General features: G+C 43.1%; 1 protein-coding gene across 4 annotated transcripts in view; it reads right to left on the reverse strand.

The window, feature by feature from the left end:
- FAM110B (family with sequence similarity 110 member B) overlaps positions 1-19,076 on the reverse strand; it is a 150,058-nt gene that overhangs the window by 44,404 nt on the left and 86,578 nt on the right. The window lies entirely within an intron of this gene.

The raw sequence follows: 19,076 nt of genomic DNA on the forward strand, positions 1-19,076 counted from the left end.
GTGCTGGGAAAATAAAACTATTATGACTCACTTTTGTACCTTATGTCTCCTGGAAAGAGTCAAAGTAGTGGAAATGATGGGAACACAGGGCTACTGCACCTGTGTGGTTTTTTATCAAGACTGATATGGGTCACGGGTATTTACTTCTAGAAATACATGTCCCACTCTACATATCGCATTAACTAGGTCAGCTGCATAAACCTCTCTCTGCGTCCGCTTACAAAGTTTAATTAATTTTGAGAACTGAAACTTGCCTTCAACAAAATAAGAAATTTTTAAAATTAAGGTTTAAGACCCTTATGTACATATTCAACCCTTTTATTGCTTTGAAGAGCTGCTTTGTTCAATAGGTCTTTTTGTAATAAGCGCTGCACTATATAATATTGCACATGGGAACATGATGACAGACTTCTCTAAAGCACAAGTCCAATCATGTCACTCTTTTCTTGAATCTCTTTAATGGTTTTGAAGTTTCCAGCCAGAATGACCAATGTCTGTCCTGGGTAATGGCACGGCTGAGGTACGAGGAGTCGTAGGTACGAGAAGGCAGTGGGCTCATGTGCAGCTAAGATGGGGACCTGCCCTCCTTGGGGGCTGAAATACATCGTGAAATACAGTCTTGGCGGAAATCATCTCATTTATGCAACGTGTGTAATTAACTTTATAGTAGTACTTGCCCAAATAAATTCCTTGCCATAACTAGAAACCATGGATTCTGGTTTAAAGTAGCTTGTTAAGTCTAAAAAAATATTCTTGAACAGCTGACTTAGATATAATCTGAACCAAGAGTTAGACATGAGAATGATGTCTTTTATCGGAGATCAAATTATATAAACAACGGAAAGCCCCCCTAGAATGAAAATCAAATTATACAATAAGAAATTGGTACACGGTGAATAGATAATCTCCTAATTTGGGGCTTTGAAATGGAAGTAAAGTGATTTGGGGGAATATCCATTTGTTCCTCCGTGTCGTCTTCTCCAAGTTCTGTCAATCAGTACTTTTCTTTCCGTAACTAAGGCAGGGTGACTCACTCCGAATGCCACCGACGAGTGGCAAAGTTTTTTGCAATCTGGGTCTCTTAACATCCTGGCTCTGCTCTCATGTAAACACATTCTTGGAAAGTGTTGGTGAAGAAGTTAACATTGTTGAATGAAAGGAAGCGTAAGAAGTGATGACCCAAAAAATAACCAGAAGTAGCATTAATACTTAAGATTTTGTTTCCTTTGACATTTTAGATGTAGGACCTAAGCATCATTTAAATAGAATAAATACGAACTGGTGAAAGGGATAGCTAGCTCCATCCAGCGACTGCTTCAGTGTCTCCCTTTGGGCTTGACGCCTGTGCCAGGGGACTCCCAATGGACAGTTTCTCCCACCTCATGGCTGGAGGTCACAGACCTGTAGCTTCAAGGAAATGGGTACCAAGAATGACAAATGATGGTGAGCCAATAGATGCCATCTGCCCTTATACCCTGGCACTCCTACTGACCAGTGTCTTAAATCCACCATAATTAAATCACAAGCAGGAAAAATAATTAGATTTTAGAGGAAGTCAGTTTATCTTGACTGGAAATCAATACAACTCTAATCAATAAAATACCGTGGTTTATTCTGACTAAATATTCATCTGGCCATGGTTATTTTTGGGTTAAATGAAATTATCATTTGACGAAAAGGTGACAAAGATGTTTAAAGATTTCATTGTTTTGGAAGTGACAACTGGCAAACATTTAGACACGATGAATTTACCCTTCAAACCAGCTGAAGCTTGGATGATTAGGCGTAACTGGATGCTCTAAGTACACGACCATCGGAGTGCCTGGTGGAGCTGGCCACAGCATAAATGCGCAAGACTTCATCTGCACCCGCACCATCTGGGTTTGGTTTGTACTGCGATCCCAACACAAGGTCTACCGGTTGTAAATTACCAAGCAAACTTGGGCTATAAAGCGAGTTTTACTGTAATGATAGGAGTTATGGGTTGAATTCCGTCCCTCTAAAACTTAAATGTCGAAGTCCCACCTACTCCTCGGTAACAAAAAGATGTGACCTTGCTTTGAAGTTTGCCGATGTTATTAGTTAAGAGGAGGTGATACTGGAGGAGGGTGGGCCCTAATGCAGTGACTGGTGTCCCTTTGACAAGGAGAGATCTGGACACAGGGAGAACACTGTGTGGAAACATAGATAGAGATTGGGGTGATGCTTCTACAAGCCAACAAATACCAAAGACTGCCGCCAGAACGTCGGTGAGAGGCAGGGAGCAAGGAATGAAGCCTGTACACCCTGATTCAGACTTCCCTGTTTCCAGGACGGAGAGGCAAAACCTTCCTGTTGTTGAAGCCACTCAGGCTACGGAACTTTGTTACGGCAGCGGTAGCAAGCTCAGACCATCTGTGAAATGTATTCAATTGAGAATGGGGCCAAAATATCACCCCCTTGCATGCTGCTCTTTGAAGGACGCCATCCACCTCCAGAATGCATCTTATGGGAATAACTTCATATGCCCAAAATTGTATTAATGTTTATTTTTTTCAAAGTATAGGGGGAAGCAACAAATGAAACCTAGGGAGTGGCATTTCCATATTTATAGCTTGTAAATGTCTATGTGCTGGATATTATAGAGAACAAGAAGCACAGAATTTCTAATCCCTGACTTCCAAAAGATTTTCTCGAATTGACGATACAAGAGAAAAGAAAGGGACAAAGATCAGGGATTAGGGCCGGGAAAAGTTTAGCGGACAGTATTTTTTTTTCCTAAGATTTTATTTACTTACTTGTCAGAGAGAGAGAGAGCACAAGCAGGGGGAACAGCAGGCAGAGGGAGAAGCAGGCTCCCTGATGAGCAAGGAGCCCGATGTGGGACTCGATCCCAGAACCCTGGGGTCAGGACCTGAGCCGAAGGCAGACGCTGCACACACTGAGCCACCCAGGCATCCCAAGTTTGGTGGACAGTATTGACAGAGCACTCCAGAGAAGCAAAAGCACAGACAAATTCACAAACTGTGACTGGGACAGCAGAAAAAAAGGGTGATGTTTCTGAATATTTGGCAATTGGGTACTAGGAAAGAAAAATGAAGACATGGATAGAAATCAATGAAAATTTTCAAAAATGAAAAGTGATGCACATAAAACACAGCCTTCATTAGGTACACCTATGTGTAAGGCCATAAGCTACCTGGGAGAAAACAAAACATGCAGTAAGAAACACCATAAGAAACACATAAGAAGTAGACGAGATCTCTGAAAGTGAACAACAGTATGGTTGGATAAATAGGCATGTGTGTGCCTATGTACAGTATTCACATTTATATCCATTTAAACAATTTTTTTTAAGATTTTATTTATTTATTTGACAGACAGATATCATAAGTAGGCAGAGAAGCAGGCAGAGAGAGAGAGGGAAGCAGGCTCCCAGCTGAGCAGAGAGCCCGATGTGGGGCTCGATCCCAGGACCCTGAGATCATGACCTGAGCCGAAGGCAGAGGCTTAACCCACTGAGTCACCCAGGCGCCCCCCATTTAAACATCTTAACAACGTGTATAGAAATGTATGCAAATTAATGTGTTACACGGGAACACTAAATATGCCCAGGGAGACCAGAGGATCGGACCTGAATTACAAGCAAGAACTTAACAACCAGAATGAATAAACAAACTTACTTTCCTCAGAGTCTGCAAAATAGATTTAAATACTGAAAATGACTCATGTTCAATTTTTTAAACCTATTTATCCTTTTTCAAAAACCACACATAAATATTTAACATATCACGATTAATTACTATATAACTTTGAGATTTCTGTATATTTCTTTAGAAGCTATCCCCACTTTTAGACTAAGAAATTAGCAGGAATATAGGCGCTGAACCCAAAATCTACTGTTAAGTGGGGAAAAGTGAACAGTTACTCATCCTGTCTGTGCAGGGACAGTAGGCTTGGTAAATACAGCATGTCTCCATAAGGAAGTTGAGGTTTAAAAGACAAAAATAGTACATGAACAGCAAAGTATGACTAAATAAAATTATGTTCTCCCAAATGACTCCACCGCCAAAACTATGATGGGGGAGAAAAGGTTCAGTGGCAATTGAACCTCAGTCTACTAGCAGTGGTTACTACGTTTACGTGAAGTACCATTATTAATAATAGCAAATGCAGGGCGCCTGGGTGGCTCAGTCCGTTAAGCAGCTGCCTTCGGCTCAGGTCATGACCCCAGGGTCCTGGGATCGAGTCCCATATCGGGCTCCTTGCTCAGTGGGGAGCCTGCTTCTCCCTCTCTCCCTCTACCTGCTCGTGTTCTCTCTTTCTCTCAAATAAACAAATAGAATCTTTATTAAAAAAATACTAATAGCAAATGTACTACTCTTCAGACGAGCAGAGTCTATCTGTAATTAGAAATGAATGCTCTTCTTTAAATAATTATATATATTCAAATGCCAGATATATGAATTTTAGAATGATTTTTTTTTAGTACTAGTATAGAGTTAATGTTCCTGCAACTAGCCAGAAGGGTTTAGAAACTAGTAAGCACATTTCCATGGTAACAGGCCACTCTGCCAAGGACAGATCAGTTCACACATCCCCTATAACCCAGCGACCACAGGAGGAGAAGGGAGATCTGCATTTCAGGTTTTTAGGATCACCGTCAACTATGATTTTTGCTAGTATATTTTTTTTTATTAGAATGCACATGGCGGGCACCTGGGTGGCTCAGCAGGTTAAGCCTCTGCCTTCGGCTCAGGGCATGATCTCAGGGTCCCTGAATCGAGGCCCGCATCGGGCTCTCTGCTCAGCAAGGAGCCTGCTTCCCCCTCTCTCTCTGCCTGCCTCTCTGCCTACTTGTGACCTCTGACTCTCCGTCAAATAAATAAATAGAATCTTAAAAAAAAGAAAAAAAAAGAATGCACATGGCATTAATGTTGGTAAGTTACCTGAGCATGTTTTTCTCAACTCTTCAAGGTGTCAATGACCATTGGGAATGTGCTCTGAGGGAGGCATGGTGGTGACAAAGTCACCCACAGATTTCACTTTAATTCATGCTGTGGGTTACAGCTCACCTGGTTATAAAAGTCTGATGTGGAATTCTGATGGAGGAGGGGCTGAGCCCCAAAGCTAGACACGTATAACACCCTTCATGTACATCAAGCAGAGCAGGTGGCTTCGTGAACACAGCTGGACAATGGAGTTGGGACAAATGACCACGGGATCATCAGAAGGATCAGGCAGAGCATGGTTTCCATAAAGACAGAGGCTTATGCCCCAACTGGAAACAAGAAGCACAGAAGATGCTCCATAACCCAGAAATGAGCAGCCACTAATCCCTAAATTGGGGCATCTCCATTAGGTTTCAAATAGAACTTGGGTTGAAGGGATGAGCATAAAAATGCCCTTCTCTTTTGTCTTATAATGCTCGACTTCTGGGGTGGTTTTAACTTCTGGCCCATTACAGAGATTGTATGGTCAATGATTCACTAGACTGGTGAAGGCAAGGCCACACCTGGGACATACCTGGGCCACATCTGGACCACATCTGTAAGGCACAGCCGGGCCACACCTGTAAGGCACAGCTGGACCATACCTCCAAGGCACAGCTGGGCCACACCTGTAAGGCACAGCTGGGCCACACCTGCAAGGCACAGCTGGACCATACCTGCAAGGCACAGCTGACCCCAAGGATAGAACTTGTGTGATTTAGTTTCCTCATCTGTACCATGGGGATGTTGGGAGGATGAAGTGAGAAAACTCCAGGCAAATGCTTAAAAGGGGGCAAAGTGCACAAGTATCCCAGAAATGTCCTGGGCTATATATTATTACTGTGGATTACTACTATTAAAAATGAGGCAGTGTCCTTCACGAGGCCTCGCGGGGAAGACTTCAGGGCAACCCTTATTAATGATGAGATAAAACACTGAGCTTCTCAAAGGAACTCTCCAAAAGAGTATATACAGACACCTTAGCCTTCATTTTGAATAAAACCAATTCATTGAAGATCTGCTCCCGAATCTTGCTAATGTATGACACATTTGGGGAGAAGTGCAAAGATCATACTTCAGATGTCTAAGTAATAAAATTTTCTAGAAGATGCCATCATGGCAAAAGTATGTTTTTAAAATAAAAATTAGTTTTGGTGCCATTTTACTTCTATGAAATGCTTTCTTTGAAAATATGATTACCTGATCTAAAAATAAATAAGGACTACACGAACTTTTACCACAAATAACTAGCTTAGACGTAAAACTTATCAGTGCACAAATATTATACCTATTTCTCAAATTCTCTGTATCAAATCATTACAACGTTAGGATATTTATGGTTTCCTCCCGCCCGGTGAATGTGTTTTCAAACTGTCATAATTATTTTCATCTTTATTTTGCTCATAATCCATTTATCACACCAAACAGAATAACTGCAAGGTAAAACCATGCTAATCAGAAAAAAATAAATAAATAAAAATGACCAGGGAAAGAAATGTATTTCGGGCAGTAGAAGGTAATGGCTTTGGGCTCAGATTCTATTATATTTTTTTGTGGAAAGCAAAACTCATAAAACTAAGGCACCCACAAATAGATCAAATCATGCAACTGAATTACTGTGAATTTAAGGCACCACGTTTTAAGCACTACACTGAGGGAAGCAGCAGTCAAAATAGAAGCAGTAAACATTGAAACAGATCCCCGGTGAAAATGATGTGGTTGACAGAGATCTGGAATGTTCTCAGAACTGCAGAGATTATAGCTTAGCCACGAATGACCTTCAAAGGACAAAATGCTTTATGAGCCCCATACACTAAAGTTCACCGATTCACGTGGGTGATGCACAAAGGCAGCAAATGATAGACAGTATTAAGACCACAGAGTTGATGTGAAATAAAACCACTCATCTGTGAAGGTTTTATTTTAGCTTCTCCCTGCCCTTTGTTGGACCGTTTGATTGTCATCCTAAAACTTCAACGCTTTATTGCAGAGTTTTCACCACTGCTAAAGGAATATTCATGGTGCACGCTCTGATCCTGTCAAAGGCGGTATTTATGTACATAGGAATATAAAACTGTTGTAACAAGGAAAAATGTCGCAGATTTACAGGGGATCAAATTTACAAGGCAGCAAGTTGAGGTGCATGGGTTTCATCTTGTAAACCCTCTGATCAAAAAAGGAGCATGAAAAGCAGAAAAATTTGTCCTTGATGGTTTTCAGATAAAATATCACTTCCCCTTGGAAGGTGGTCGTAACTCTTGCCCCCCCCCCCCCACCCCCGTCCAGCCCTACACTCAGGATCGGGCTGCACCAAGCAGAAGGTGTAACTCGAAAGCAGTGCTCAGTGTTCTTCGAACTTTCACACAAATTCTAGTGCATCCAATCAAGTGATGATCAGAAACCTTCCTGAAGTTTGGAAAATGGGGAAAATATAATGTGGTTTATTAAACTAAGTGTTCATGGCATCCTATCAAAGCAGCATATACAATCCCTCTACTCGAATCTCCTCCACGAAGGAAGAGGATACAGACAACAGACAAGGGATTATGGAAGGAACAAGAAACATTTCATTGAATTCAGAATTTAACTACAAAATATGGAGAATTCCGTCCCGAAATGTCATTTTATTTTAGGAGTTCTAAACTAGATATGTGACTTGAAAACATTTGGGCCATGATGGACCTGGAAATTCTTCAAGTCAGTAAAACAGTGAAGACAGCTATGGAGTGACTGGTTAAATGGGGTAATTCACCATTTGTATACAAACTTACTGAATATATGTATGCACATAGTAAAATGAGATTTAATGGAAAAACCAAAGGATGTGATTATCCTTTAAAATTATGAAATTATTTATAATCCTTGCATACTATCACAAGTACAAAATAAGTAAATTTTTGTGTGCATTTCTGTGCATTGCATAAAACACATACTGTAATAAAATTTATTTTTCGTCTAACTTCACCTTAGCAAACATTTACTGGGCCCCTCCCATGAGCCAGGTGCTATTCTAACCATGAGGGATACAAAACCATGAAGGATACAAAAATGACTGGTATCTGTGTTCTGTCATTGAGAAGATCAGATTTTTTTTTAAGGATTTTATTTATTTATTTATTTGACAAAGACAGTGAGAAAGCACAAGCCGGGGAAGCAACAGATGGAGAGGGAGAAGCAGGCTCCCCACTGAGCAGGCAGCCCAATGGTGGACTCCATCCCAGGACCCCGGGGATCATGACCTGAGCCGAAGGCAGACGCTTAACGGACTGAGCCACCCAGGTGCCCAGGAGATCAGATTGAAGAGGAAAAGAGAAACCAATGGAATTGAAAGGATGGATCTCAGTGCAGAAGTGAAAGTGTAGGAGAGGCCATGAGACCACCTCAGGGGAGCACGGAGAGGTAAATCACGGAGCCTAGGGTAATGAAGCCATTCTGGAAGGAATGCATGTAAGCAGACTCCTGAAACTGAGTGTCAGGCCAGGAACAGTCTAAACCCAAGATCAAGGGCATTGAGAACCTGGTATTCATAGAGGCTGTGGGTCCTTTCACAATCCTACAGGGAAATTGTTATGGGGTGGGTGAGGGGCACAGACAGAGAAGAAGAGGTAAACAGACTATCGTGGGGAATCTTGTATCTGAAGTGAATGGGCCTCAACTTGACCTTGTAAGTGATGGGAGTCAGCAAATTGTGGTGAGCAGGGAGCAACCTCACACTTTAAATCACCCGTGCCCTTCGAAGTATGCAGGTAGACCTGAGCAGGCAAGGAGAACAGCAAAACTTTAGAGAAGGTAGGAGTAGGGCTTGAAGTGTGTATCTGGTATTGAGCTAGCTAGGTATTAGGGAGTCTTACTTCTGGGGAACTCTTTTGGCCTTACCCAACAGAAACATCTTTGGAAAGCTGCAAATTAATTTGGTAAGCCAACTCCTATTTTCCCATTGACAACTTACCCATGTTGATATTAATTTCATTGATTTTTAAGTTGGTACTGGGCCCCGAAGGGTAGAGCTTAGGATGTAATAAGAACCTTGACATTCATTAGTCTTCAGAGCATTTTTTTAGCGACAGAAATTGTCTCTAAAGTAAAGGTTATGTGGAACATCCATGTATAAAACACATGGACACACAGTGGTTTGGGCAGAAGCAGAGCCTCCAGTCTCGATGCCCCATCAGCCTGGAAACCTCTGTACTCCAGGGAACTATACTGAAAACCAGTGAAGAAATGCAATTCATTCATTCTACTGATAAGGAAATGAGGTCCCCTTGGCAGAGGTCTTTTTTCAGAGTTGTGAATATAGAGGGAGACAGAGAGGTATATATGCTGGCTTTCCCAGAGATGAGCCACGCTATTCTGAGATGTCACTTTTCTCCTGTGCTTCTGTTGCCTTAGGTGACAGTGTCCCCCCCACCCCACCCCAAGGCTGATGAATTTATAAAGTCTGTAGGTCTGTTGGGGCGGGGAGCAAATTTCCAGCTTCAAGTCAGAGAGCTGGCAGCAAAGCCCAGTGACCTGAGTCCCAGATGGCCAGGTGACCCATCCAAGTCCCCAGCCACTGCACCCCCACCCCTGCCGCCCCCGATGAAGACAGAAATGATGGAGAACATGGGTATCTCTGAAGCTGCTACTGAGTAAACAGCCTGAAGTGGAACTCTTGTTGGCATCTACTGCAAGTTTTCTGGTTCAGAGAATCCTTTCGTAAACCTCATCTGCCAAAAGAACATGGTTTCTAAATAGGAAGAGTTCCAAAGTCTGAGGAACATCTGGCGCATAAGCTATGACTGACGCCCTTTGGTAAGGTGTATGAGAAGGCTGCACTGGCAGGCAGACAAACATGGGCTTGTAACTTGCCCCCTGATTACCTGTTCTCTGCCAACAACTATGTGTTACAAAAATTAAGGGAGGGGATTGATGCACATAAATGCTTTCCCACCCTGACAGGCCCCTGCAAAGGGCCCAGGAAATCCCAAGTCAAAGAGAGCTTCACCACCTTCTGCTTGTGCCACAACATGTAAGTTACTATGTATGCTATGGAGTTTCCGGTCCATCAACACTGCAGCATCTTCAAAGCGCCTGGGTGGCTCAGTCAGTTAAGCATCTACCTTCGGTTCAGGTCACAATCCCAGGGTCCTGGGATCGAGTCCTGCATCGGGCTCCCTGCTCAGTGTGAAACCTGCTTCTCCCTCTCCTGCTCCCCTTGCTTATGCTCTCTTTTCCTCCCTGTCAAATAAATAAATAATATCTTGAAAAAAAAAACAAAACCCAAAACCCCCCAAAACACTGCACTGTCTTCACTGGGAAACATACCAATATGAACACATACTCTAAGAGTATCGCCAGCCATTACTGAACAGTGTGGAGACTGGAAATCAAAGAAGGCAGTTTGTAAAGTATTTTTACACATCACAGCAATAAGGCACAAGTTTAAAATAGAGGTAACATTCACTACAAAATATTCTAAGATAGTGCACAGTGGTCTTACTTATGTATGACACTAAGTGCCAAATGAGGTGGCTACTTCTTACTTTAAAATATAAGAACGTTTCAGACAGCACTTCAAAACCAGGTTCCTGTAGTCTTGAAAATATGAGATCAATTGGATGCAGAAGTCTAATAATCATAAGTGGTTTGAAATATAAATTAATGCATGATGTCGTGACAAATAAAGGACAATGAGAAACCCCCAAGTGATGCAGATATGGCATAAAATGTCTTCAAGGAATTTCTTCACTTTTTTTTTTTTAAAGATTTTATTTGTTTGACAAAGACGGAGAGAGAGAGAGTGTACAAGCAGGGTAGAGCAGCAGAGGCAGAGGGAGAAGCAGTCTCTTCACTGAACAGGAAGCCCTACGCAGGGCTCAGTCCCAGGACCCTGGGATCATGACCTGAGCCGAAGACAGATGCTTAACCGACTGAGCCACCCAGGCGCCCCTTAACCCTCTGTTTCTTAGAGAAGGACTTAAAGTAACATATTCATAGGACTCTTCCTAATTGCACTTTAGCATATCTTAATAGACTGCTTAGTGACCAAAGTATGTTAAGAATTAGAGAGATGCTTCCAAAGGCTCCAAATGCGGCCATTTGCTTTGGTCTGGCACTCTTGGAGACTAGCTCAGAACGGCTGGAGCGTCAGTTATGAAGATGTGAGCCCAGCACACAGCTGATGAACAAAAGGGTGGTGGGCAATGTCTCATCTGCAACCAGGCAGTTTCAAGGACTGCAGGAAGGAATAATCAGCTACACGAAAGCAGAATGCAGCATGTTACATAACAGGGACCAAGTCCCGGGGGCAGATTCAAAGTGGAGAGATGCACATCGGTGGGGGAGAAGACGAACACGGTCTTCAAAGGCCTTATGCACAAACATACCAGGTATATTCTGAGATAATTTATTATGTTCTCTAAAAACTTGTCAAGTAAAACCTTCTTAGGCCCAGTTCAACAAACGCCTGCATCTTTCTGGTTCGAAACAAGCCAATAGTCAAAATCTTAAATCTATAAGGGTATCAGCTTTCTAAGATCTCCTAGATGATTAAACGGTATGAAAGAAAAAAAAAAGTGGGTCTTTTTTTTTTCTTTCTTTCTTAAAAGTACAGCATGAAATGAACTACAAATGAAACTCTTGGAGGATAAAAGGAAATGAAGCCCTGCCTTCCCCCCTTATTTTTGCTGTCTGCTTCCAGGTGTGGAGCAGGGAGACAGAGCCTAAGGCAGAAGCACGAAAAGGCAGTGGGACTGGGGAAAACAGTCACGTATCAATCCTAAATCTGTCTGGCCAGGGATGACCACGCTGACAACTCCTGCAAGACGGAGTGCAGAAGGGCGTCTGGGGAATGCAGGATGGGAGCTAGCACCTTGCGCTACACTTAGGATCGCACACTACTGGGTGGGGATATTTACCATGATTCCCGCAATGACGTATAAAAACCCCATTGGCATCTCAGTGGAACCTCTTTGGAATGTAATCCATATTAACAGGTGAAGAGAACAGTTCTGCAGCCCCCTCTACCTGGGAGATGGAGAGCAGCAGGGTATGAAAGGTGTTAAGCTTTTCCGTGAAAAGTCATGTTAAAATGAGATTCCAAGTCCACTGCCAACTGGATGGAAGGCAAGCATGAGACTCTTATCAAACCACTTAAAACCTGAAACTGACACTATTTAAGGCCAACTGCCATTAAAATGATGCTTGAAAACTGTGTGTTCATCTCTTCGGTGGGGAGTGTATCCCATCGATACGTTGTACTCTCTCCTTTGACGCCCCCACTCTATGAGAAGAATGTCAGCCATCGAGGTCTTACTCCGAAGCACACCTCCCAGAAACACACCTGGAAGCTTCCGAGGACACAGGGAATACACTCTTGGTTGGCATTCATAGATTACTACGATCTATGAGAAGAGACCAAACATGTAGTACTGGAGTCTTTCATACATCATGGATCTGACCTACCCATGAATTAACCATTCTCCTCTTGTATGGAACCAGAGCTTCTGTTCTGCCTACAAACATGTATTTTTTTAATGGAAGAAATGAATGGATTAACACACAGAACGCGAAGCTGGGGTGAGTGTGAACAGTGGGCATGGCTGTGCTCATTCCTTATTTTTCATCAGTGCTGATGTGCACCTTTTGGGGTGGGACCTCCCTCCAGTTGCAAATTAAGGCAATGACTGAACTTGGAGCCAAATACAAAAAACTGAGTTTCTGAATGTTGAATCGTGAGTCCCTAGGGAATGCTGAATTTGCGCTAAAGAACAGACTTGTATCTCAACTAAATTTTGTGAACAGAATCATATTTAAAAGCATTTGAGGAGTCCAGACCTAAAGAGCTTTTCGATAAAGCTATTTATGCCTTAATTACTCCCCATTTGGACTAGTTTAAAGTTGGAGTTCAAGTTCTTCTAATTCTATACTAAAATGTTCAACTATAACCCACCACAAATAACTTAAATTTTCCTTTTTTTTCCCCCTTCACTTTTTCTGACTTCACTTCCTCCTTCCTTTTTCCATGAGTAGACGGTGTCTTTCTCTTTCAGAGAAATGATACCACCAGTCCTGTTGACCCCTGGTGCTGCTGTGTCTTGTACCTGCAAAGGCTGCCATCAGAGTTTGTAAAAAGGCAGATGAGAAACCTACCATGACTTTCCTCTTTAGGTGTAGAGAAAGCCCTTCAGTCCTGTTAAAAGTCTACAAACTGCTCTACAAATAAAGTATAAATAAAGACTCTATAAAGTCTACAAATCCTCTATAGTTTGCTAGATTCTATGCTGGATTCTAAAGACAGAGAGTACACACGTTATTCCTACCCCCGAATCCCATATAATGTGCTAGTGAGAGGCAGAGGGAACTTAACTGTGACCGAAACCAGACAATGGTAAGTATGCCGTATGGACTCAAGGACTGCAGAGAGCCCAGGATACGCACGCACCATCATAAGGGACTAGGAGTACGGGCAGTGACAATTCTGAACAAATGAAGATTTAGGAGAAAGTGAGGTCTTCACAAGCAGAGGAAACCCGAACTGGGCCTCATATACGGGTGGGATTCCGATCGAGTTTCTACTCGTGTTTCTTGCTGTCGGTGGGTCTGTTTTCCTTCCAGGGGTCCTTCCAGAGGACAAACTGTGTTTTTCTCCCGACTGTGTTTTCTTTAAGTCTACTTAGATGTCACTCTACTCTGGAGACCTTAAGAACTGGCAATAGCTTTTCAATCGGGGCTGTTGAATGAAATCATTACTTTCACCAAGGGCGTGCCACCCTGGTAAAGAACTTCACGCTTCTTCAGGAAGTTAATCAGTCCCTAGAACTGTTCGGACAACTGCAGAACATCTGTAAGTCTTTTTTAAGATTTCAGCCCAGCCCATGCTCCCTGAGGGCAGGCACCAGAGGGATGCTCCTACATCACTGCTGGGAGTTTGTGTCCTTTACAGTAAGATGCAATTTTTAAATAAACTTATCATATAATTTGAGAATCATATAAATGCTTAAAGCAAAGGATAATTTTAAGACTACCTATAAAGGTACATGGATATATACTAAATTGTGAAGAAATGGCTTGAATGAATTTGTTGAATAAATGAATGAATGGTACAGATTCTTGGATTTTGCTCAAAAAAGTTTTTTTTTATTTTTATTTTTTTAAATAAAGGAAAAGGTAACTTTTGAAATGGGCCTCAAAGGAACTCATGGACTCTGAGAATGAGCGACGGGTAGGGAGGGCGGGGCAAGAAGTAGCGCACACACTCTGATGAGCCAGGTGTGTCAGGAACGGGAGAAGGGTGAAGGAGGCTGACTCTGGATGAGAGTGGGGAGGTCAGCTGAGAGGGGGCTTCAACTGAAGGGCTCTGGACTTTAAATCTGATCGATAGGTAACTGGGAGAAAACACGGTTTGGGAGCAAGGAGGTAACAAGATGAACAGAGTGTTTCTAAAAGAATTTTCTGCTTGCTAAATGGACTGAGAGCAGAGACCAGAGGCTGGCTGACTGCTGTAATAAGGCTAAGTCAGCCTCGAGCTGTCTGGTGTTGAAGAGACGGTGATGCCAACGTACAAGCCCTGAGGAAAAGCGAGCAGGGCTTGAGGCCTGCCTGGGTATGCATGGTAAGAGCCAGCCGTCCCTCAGTGGGGCTTCCTTCCAGAGGAAGCTCCTCCTGCTGACCGTTGCGGCAGAAACTGGATCTCTCTGTCTGGGGATGAGGCTGAGCTGAGCTCTACTTTTGCCCTTTAGAGAGACCCACGAGACTCAAGCAAGAGCAAGAGGTAAATTTCAAGGTAATGCCAGACCAGGGCTTTGTGAAGCTAAAGAGTAGGTATGTGCAAGAACTACTACCCAAAGGCCACGTGCAGGGACCAACTTCATCTCAGGTGCCTCAGTCTCTTAGGGCTGCTATACCAAAAAGCCACAGACTGGGTGGTTTATAGATAATAAACATTTCTTTCTCACAGTTCTTGGAGGCTGGAAGTCCAAGATCAAGGTGCCAGCATGACTGGTTCTGGTAAAGGCCCTCTTCTGGGTTGCAGGCTTCTTGCGGTGTCCTTACATGGTAGAAAGGGCAAGGGATCTCCCTGGAGCCTCTCTAACCAAGGTACTATCCCATCACGTGGGCTCCCCCCTAATGACCTAAGTACCTCCCAAAGGCCCCATGAACTAACACCATCACAATGGGCATTAGGATTTCAACATATGAATGGGTGGAGGACACATTCAGACCACAGCAGCAGGCTATGGAGGAGAGAGACCAGTATGGAGATGATACTCCAGTTTTCACTAGTCACTCAGTCCTGATGGGCCTCCACCTCTCTAAACTTTTCTGAGTAGTCAGGATGCACAACTGCTTTCTCAATTTACACCTAATGATGGAGCAGACACTCAATACGCTGGAGAAGAAAGAGTAAGGTCTTGAGAGTCTAGCTTTTCACCCATCACAGTTGCAATCACTCTGTAGGTATCTTTCTCTCTCTAATGGGTGTGCTCTTACGGTTCTTTTCTCTCATTATTTGACTTTTTGGGCCTCATCCCTTCTCTAATTAATTGAATATTGCCCACAGTTTCCAAGAAATTGCTCTGATAGTCCACCAGACATCCATGTTTTCTTGTGACTTTCCCATTGTCCAGTCACCCTCAATTATCCTTCCCATTCCATTCATGACCCCATCACGATAAAGAAATCAACTGGTATGAAAAGTCCGGTAAAGGGCTGAAAGAAGACCTGGGGGTAGACTTGGGTGGTTTTTTTTTTTTTTTTTTAAAGATTTTGTATTTATTTATTTGACAAAGATCACAAGTATGCAGAGAGGCAGGCAGAGACAGAGAGGAGGAAGCAGGCTCCCTGCTGAGCAGAGAGCCCGATGCGGGGCTCGATCCCAGGACCCTGAGATCATGACCTGAGCTGAAGGCAGAGGCTTAACCCACTGAGCCACCCAGGCGCCCCTAAACTTGGGTTTTATACCCAGTGCATCTTGTCACATGGTTGCCTTTTGTTATCAGATAGAACTCTTCAATTCTTGTATCCTCATCCACACAATGAAAATTCTAGTGCCTTCTCTGCAGGGCAAGCGTGCGGACTACAGATGAGGCATATGATGCCTGTAGCACAGAGCTCCCAAGGCAAGCTTTCCACAGACTATGGGCTTAACTCTTCCACTGCTCTTTGTAGAAAAGCGGTGACTACACTGACAATGAACTGATCTATACTGTAAGAGCCATTAATAATTAACAATGAAAAACTAGATACACACACAGTAACTTACAGAATTTCTTTCATTTGATTAGAAAATAGCATTTTTAAATATGCCAAATAACTTAATTGGCAATTTAACACTTTACATTGCAATCCGTAATGGCATCTTGAACTTCACGATAAACATGTGTTACATCTTCAAAAACAGAACGATACTTTCTGAGGAGAGGAGTGTTTTGTTTTAGAGAGGAGAATATCCTTACGTCTATCCCTAAAGAAGCCTGGATGATTTTTGTGAAGAAGGAGAATAAAACCAGTAAAAATCCCAGCTATTTTTGCCAGAGAATGCCCCTCTTCTTCCTCTTCTTTTTTAAAAAGCAGCGAGCGAGGTGGAAACCTGGCTCCATTGGGCTGCGAGGTGGCTCTCATTACAGTGGTTGGGCTTCTCTGGCTCCTGGGGAGACCTTGCTCAAGGTCAGCTGAGCTGGCTTCTGAGGAGCCACACCTGACTGTACCCGTGAACCTGAGCTCTGAGTCATATTTGCTTGGCAAAGAGCTGATCTGGGAAAAGGCAAAAGTCAGAGATGCTGGGCCTGAAAGGTAGATGAGTCATGGACAAGGAACAAATCTTTCGTTATGGAGGACCAGCTCTGAGAAACACAGAAATGGAAAAAAAGCTGTTTGGGGAAAACTAGCTCATATTTTTTGGTCAGGACCATTTAACCCACAGAAAAGGGCATGCAAAGGTTGTTTCTGCTCCGGGCAATTTCTTAAGTACCTAGCACTTACACTATAAAAGACTAAAAAGATCTGTCCCAGAAAAAGGAAACCTTCCAGGAGAAACTGACTTTATCAGTGACTTAAGTTTGACTCAGATAACAAGAAATTAAAAACAAAGGCGAACATTGTAACTTATTCCCTGAAATTGCAGTCACATGGATAATGCACAGAAATCAGTGTTTGTATATTCTTATTAAAAAATGACTCACTGGGTCTCTGGGTGGCTTAATCTGTTAAGCGTCTGCCTTTGGCTCAGGTCATGATCCCAGAGTCTGGGCCCCCCGCTCAGTGGGGAGTCTGCTTCTCCCTCTCCCTCTGCCTGCTGCTCCCCACCCCTGCTTATATGCGCGCGCTCTCTCTCTCTCAAATAAACAAAATCTTAAAAAAATGACTCACATATACAACATATAGGAGGTTTCATATTCCAGGTTGAAAAAACTCAAAAGTTTAACCAAAAGAGCATTACAAGTCCACCTTACGCCTTTCTTTTCTCAGTTTCCTTAAACAAGGAACCGTGGTTTTAAAAGACACACCCTGTACTCTAAAAACAAAGTAATCTTAAATGTAGGTATTGAGAAGTAGTGAAAAACATTAATGACAAGATTAGTACATATGCCTTCTTAAGGCTGCTTATCTACCTAAGGTAAGAGCTCAGAAAAGAAGCAAGCTTTAATGAACTTTAAATGCAAAAATCGCCAAAAACAGTTGAAAACATTTGGATAGTAAGACAAAAACTATGCTTTTGAATAAATGAAACAAGATAGGACCAGGAGGGAGACAAACCATAAGAGACTCTTAATCTCACAAAACAAACTGAGGGTTGCTGGGGGGAGGTGGGTAGGGAGAGAGTGGTTGGGTTATGGACATTGGGGAAGGTATGTGCTATGGTGAGTGCTGTGAAGTGCGTAAATCTGGCGATTCACAGACCTGTACCCCTGGGGCTAATAATACATTACATGTTAATAAAAAAATTAAAAAATTAAAAAAAAAACCTATGCTTTTCACAGCGATCTTCATGTCACTTTTTAAATAAATGCTTCCATCTTATTTACAGGAAAACTGACACACAACTGAAATCAACTTGCACACAGTGACCTGACTTTATTTGTGAACGAGATACAAGGCCAAGAATTAGTGTCTCCAGCCCAGGTGACATTGCACTACTGAGTCACGTGGCTGAGTCCGTTCTAATCTCCCCAGTGCAGGACCTAGCTAAATAAGAATACTGACAAATATTGACAAACTCCAGACGGTTATGCCTGTGAAGGTAACCGACTGTTTTCTCCAGAATTTTTCTGGGAGGGGGGAAGAAGGGTCCTCTATCTCTCCCGTGCCTATGCCTTACCGGGCACTCTATAGCTATGCCCCCAGCCTTCTGCATATCTCTACTAGCTTGTTGGTATTCTCAGTTGGTATGTGGGAAACTGAGGCTCAGAAAGTAAAGTCCATTCGCAGGCTGGTGAACAGTGGAGCTAAGGTTATACTCATGTCGCCCCAACCCCTCTGCCCTTTTTTGCCCATCAGGGTGGCCAATTCACCTGCCAGCAGGAGCCAGCTGGGTGAACACCGGTGAGTGTGACCATCACACATGGCTGTGTGTGGGAGAGCAGGGGTGCTGGGAATCATAAGGGAGACCAACAGGCCCATTTGCTGGGGGACTTCTCCTGCTTTTAGCACATGTCACAGAAAACTCCTCACTTGTGGGCAGATGGGGATGGGTGGACTCCTAGAATGAGGCAGAGTGGAGCACACAGAATGCTGGAGGCATTCTCCATTAAATCAGCCTGTGCTCAGGGGCAGCTCTGCAATCGCAGACCTGGGGATGGGAGATGAGGAGCTCCCTCCAGTCAACAGGAGCCCAGGGCTTTCATTTCAGAACTTTGGAAATCTGGGATCAGAAGATAAGGTCTTAACGGTGATGAGTGAAGGATTTCAGGGTGTATCACTGAGGGTCATTGCTGGCTTATTCTGTAATGCCCCTCTGTCCACGGACTGCAGGAATCTACCTGTTCTAGTCTGGTTCTTACCTGTCAATCTAAATTGGATTCTGAGGTTCCTGGAGAGTGGTAACATCTGTCCAACAAGGTCACGCATTACGCAGTAATAATAAATTATATAGCGCATTACATACTCTATAGGCAATGGCCCATGACA

The sequence above is a fragment of the Martes martes genome, assembly GCF_963455335.1.
Source record: "Martes martes genome assembly, chromosome: 4".
NCBI lineage: Eukaryota > Metazoa > Chordata > Mammalia > Carnivora > Mustelidae > Martes > Martes martes.